The 5,268-nt window shown below is 37.2% G+C and overlaps 1 pseudogene; it reads right to left on the reverse strand.

The window, feature by feature from the left end:
- Positions 1 to 510: 510 nt before the first annotated feature.
- Positions 511 to 948, reverse strand: LOC102489995 (60S ribosomal protein L31 pseudogene; annotated as a pseudogene).
- Positions 949 to 5,268: the final 4,320 nt, after the last annotated feature.

Genomic DNA, 5,268 nt, shown 5'->3' on the forward strand with positions numbered 1-5,268 from the left:
CAAGAGGAGAATAGAGGAGAAAGAATTGTGGTGTGGCCATCCCCCAGGGGGTGATTTCTCATTTTTTTTGTCTCTCTGCCTTTCTCTGTCTTTCTGGCAAGCACACGCCCCTTTAGCAAAAACTTCTCAAAAAAAAAAATCAAGTTTAATTCCATCATGGTCATAGAATATTCTAGATATAGTTTTTAATGCCTTTGAATGGGTAAAGGTTTGACTTATGCCCTATCATATGATGATCAGTCTTTGAAAAGTTTTCATATAGAGGTGAGAAATATGTATATTTTGTAGTCTTAGAGTTGAAAGTTCTATAGATATCTGTGAAGTCTATTTGATTTATAGTATCATTTAGGTCCTGTATCTCTCTGCTTATATTTTGTCTAGATGATCTGGGAGATAATAGGGTGTTAAGATCCCAAACAATTATAGTGAAAGTGGTACAACCTATCTCTCCTATTAGGTATAGCAGACTTTCCTTCACATATTTAGGTTGTCCTGAGTTGGGTATATAGATTTTTTTTTTTTTTTGGTTTTATAACTGTATTTGAAAATCAGCAGTTAGTTCTCATCATCATTGACTGTTTGTAGATTTTCGAATGTGGTAACAGGTACATAGGTCACCAGACTGTAGAGCTTGTTGAGTGAATCTTCATCCTCGTTTCGTTTTCTGGACAACCGCACACGGATTCGATATGGGACATTCTTTATTCCTTTGGCCCAGACAGCTTTGTTGAGCCTGGTATCAATGAGCACATCTGGAGTCCCCATCTCTTTCATGGCAAATTTCCGGATTTCTTTGAGTGCCCGAGGGGCACGTTTCTTGAAGCCCATGCCATGGATGCGCTTGTGAATGTTGATGGTGTATTCCCGGGTCACCACCTCGATGGCAGAACGGCCCTTCTTCTTCTCGCCACCCTTCTTTGCGGGAGCCATTCTGCCGGGCCTAAGCTGGAAAGCTATAGATATTTATAAGCATTATGTCTTCTTGGTAACTTAGCCCATTTACCACCCTTCTTTATCTCTTCTGACAACTTTTGTCTTAAAGCCTATTTTGTCTGAAATCAGTATCATAACTCAGCTCTTTATTTGATTTCTGTTTGCATGGAAAACCTTTTTTCCAGCCCTTCACTTTTAGTCTATGTATATCTTTATCCATAAAGTATGTTTCTTTTAGGCAATAGGTACAGGGTTTCTATGTCTATGTTTTTGTTTCTGTTTTTGTTTTTTTAGTCCATTCAGCCAGTCTGTTTCTCTTGATTGGTGAATTTAATCTAAACATTCAATGCTATTATCTATATATCCAAACATATTCCTATCATGAAGTAACCCTTTTTTTTTTTTAATTGCTTTTTGTTCTCTTATTTCTGTCTGTCTCTTTTTAGTTTTCCTGGTATAGCACTCCCTTCAAAATTTCTTGAATTGCTGGTCTGGAGTTGGTAAGTTCTTTCAGGTTTTGTTTATCTGAGAATTTTTTTTTTTTAATCTTTTTTCCCATATGAAGAATAATCTCGCCAGATACAGTAATCTTTGTTGAAATTGATTTTCATTTAGTGCTTTGACTATATTTGCCCATTCTTTCCTTGCTTGCATTGTTTTCAATGAGAGGTCCTATGTTAACCTGACGGGATAATCTTTGTACATAACTTGATGTTTCTCTCTTGCCAATTTTAGTATCTTGCTTCGTCTCTGCTTTTGGTCAATCTGGCTATGATGTGTCTTGGAAAAGATCTTCTTTGGGGTCCTTTGTATTTCTTAGGTCTGGATCTTTGCGTGTCTCTCTAGATCTGGAAACTTATCTTCCAGGATTTCATGGAATAGATTATAAATGATATTATTTTTTCACTTTCTGTGATACCAATTATCCAGATGTTTGAATGCTTAATGGCATCTAGTATTTCTCATTTTTTTGTGGTTATATTCTCAATCTTTTTGATGATTTTTTATAGGTTAGAAGTTTCATCTTCTACACTTGATATTCGATCTTCTGCTTGATCTAATCTGCTTTTAATACTTTTGAGGGTGATTTTAATTTCCTTGATTATAGTCTTCATCTCTAATGATTCCATTTGATTCTTTTATATATTGTCTATTTCTTCTTTCAAATTATGAAAGAACTTCCTCGTCTCCTTGAGCTCATTGTCTTTTCTCTCTTACATCTCATTTCATTTCATCACTATGGATATTCTGAATTGTTTATCTGACATTTCCACAAGTTCCATTGTATTGTCTGTGGATAATGAGGAATTGGTGTTTTCCTTTAGAGGAGAGATATTTTCTTGTTTAGTCATATTTTTTGGGCCACTGCAATGGTTTCTAGTCATCTGGTGATTTATACGCTTTTCCCTAAGTTCTTTGAGTTAATTCTGAGCATTTAATGGTGTGCAGGACAGGTGATTGGTGATCTCTCACTTGATCTACCTCCCTGATGCTCACCAGCAACCTTCACTGTTGTCACTAGACTTGGATGATTCAAAGTTCTCCCAGTTTCTAGAGAACAGGTGTGCCTGTAACTGAGCTGCTAAACTTTAATTGAAGAAGACAGAAGAGATCATGTTGAGTGCTGCTTGCTTCAGAAAACACCGTGATCTTAGAATTCCGAGGTGTGTGGCAGGTGATGAGCCACAGACTCTGCACCTGAGTCTCCTTGGCACTCTTGAGAGTTCAAGGAGCAGGAAATCACCCCCCCCCCAGGGGGGATGGCTATGCTGCAATCCCTTCTCCTCCATTCTCCTCTCAGGATCTTGGGCATGCACACGCGCCCGGCATGAGTTTTAAGCCACTGGGTCCGGGACTCAAACCGCGGTGGACTACATGGGAGTGCAACGATATAACCATTACGCTAACTGCTGGTCCCCGAACTGATGTAACTCTTGATCATTTGCTTTTATTTGTTGGGCTCTATACTTTAAAACTGAAAAAAGTATTAACAAGTTTCCAGGCCCTTGAGTGACCAGACATCTTAAATAAAAGGCAAGTCAGATCTCCTATAAAATTATAAAAATGAGAATTGGTCCCTGTGGTTGGTATAATTTGCATTGCTTGAGTGAATAGTATACTTGCCATGACTCAGCAATACAGAACTTTTTCCAAATACTTAATCCAAATATCTGTTCTTTAGTCAAAGCAATAAAAGAAAATGACTAAGCCCCTGGACCTAATAGTATAATATGAAAATATTCAACAAAAGAGAAGTAAGATACTGATTTAAGATGCAATACTATAAATGTCGCAGGATTCCAAGGCTAGCACTGTCATTATCAATAAGATAGCTGTTTATAGTAACCCTAAAGGTATCTAAGGGAATGCAAGTGTATAAGCAGGAGGGCAAAGAATAGGAATGAAAATTGCTAGGTATAAGAATAAAAAATCCCTTCTATTAAGAAGGCTTTATGTGTTACTGATAATGATCATATTTGTTTCCCACAGCATGAATCACATATAAAAGTAAGTTAAAGATATAATGAATTACAAGGAAAAAGAAGAAATTTGTTTGTACTTACTGTGAATAGCTTTCCTTGGGCAGAGCAGTCATGCTTAAGATTCAAACAAACTGCAGCCCAAATTATAATAAAATACATATGCTCAGAAAATATCTTGAAGAGTTGAATTTCTCAAATTACTGTTACCAAATGCCGTATCAGTCAGTGTTTAGAACAGAAAACAGACACATTCTTGGAATTCAGACAGGGAGAGATTTACTAATTAAGGACTTCCAGAAGCACTGGAGGATCAGAGGAGTTGGAATCAGGGAAGTTATTACGGGATTACTAATTTCAGAGTCACACTGCAATAGTTGAGATGTAGAGTCAGGACACTGCTACTGCTGCTGGCTATGCTGTTTCGGCCACAGGCCTCCACATCCAGAGTTCTGCCTTGCCATGTGGTGTGCAGACGTGCCAACCCTCTCTCCTTTCTGGCATTGCTTAGCTTTGTCACCAACAGGAAGATGATCATTACCCCACTTGTGACTTTCAGAAGCTTGCACAGAGGTGATAACTACGAGGAAATATGATCATGATAAAAGGAGAATGGAATAGATATTGAGAGAGCTAGACCAGATACTGGTCCTGAACTCTTACTCATAATTTCAAGATTCAAAAGAAATCTGAATTGAAAAGATTTTTAAAAAATGACTTACATTGCAAATCTGACCTGATAGGAACTAATTTGGCATTAAGATATGGCCTGAAAAGATTGGAAAGCCATATTTTATCTTCGTTTATCCTACTAAATATGAAATATATATGAATCTCTGCATAAATATCAATTTATTTGAATACAAGTTGACCTGACACTCTGAAAGTGCTATGACAGCAGAAATTACAGCAAGTATCAGAACGTCAAATAGACTATGAAATCACACTCGCATGAACTAGATAGACATCCTATGCAATATTCTCATAGCCAATATCAATCTTCATTAATAATTTCAAGAATATAAGTGATATAAGACAAAGGAGAATCGGAGTAGTTCAGGCACTTCAAATAGCTACCAACTTTCTTTCTCGCCACACTAGGATATATTCTGGACCCAGATTGCCAGGCTCTCTAAACACATTGTGGCCACACATTTAAATTATAAAAATATGCTAAATTGCTTATGTCAAATTTTCTAGAGAGCTTAATCCAGTAAATCCATATAATCCAGATTTATGTATCATAATGAATCTTGGACAGCTAGGCCCTTCCTGCTCAAAGGATTGCATGGATAAAGATTCTAACTCTGGTGGACTAGGGTACTTTATGCCCACATGGCAGCCCACGCTTAAAGTCCTCAGGCCTGGTAGGTTGAAAATTATGCCAAGTGCATGTGCATGCTTGCCCAAAGATCTCAGGAGGAGAAGGGATTGTGCGGCAAGTGATTTCTCACTTTTCCTCCTCTGGTGAGCACGGCGCCTTATGGCAAAACCAAAACAAACAAACCAAAACAGATTCTAATGCTGTTTGCATTTAGTTTATTATCCAAAAGGTGGATAATTACTATATTTACAATATTTGACTTTTTCTGTAAGGTGATTTCCCCAGTTTTCTACCCCATAATGAAAGAGAGAAAAAAAAAAAGATCTGCAGACGAGTTGCATGGCCATTTCTTCCCAACATATATTGTCTTATTTATTTATTTATATTTTATTTATTTATTTATTTTCATTTCATTTGCCTTTTTAAAATATGAGAAAAGGACCAGCAGGTAGCCCGAAAGTTAAGGTGTTGGATCTCACATGGCCAACCATGCAATTCAAATTCTGGACCTTGCAGCTTGAAAATCATGCC

The sequence above is a fragment of the Tupaia chinensis genome, unplaced genomic scaffold (genome assembly GCF_000334495.1).
Source record: "Tupaia chinensis unplaced genomic scaffold, TupChi_1.0 Scaffold138757_1, whole genome shotgun sequence".
In the NCBI taxonomy this organism is placed as follows: domain Eukaryota; kingdom Metazoa; phylum Chordata; class Mammalia; order Scandentia; family Tupaiidae; genus Tupaia; species Tupaia belangeri.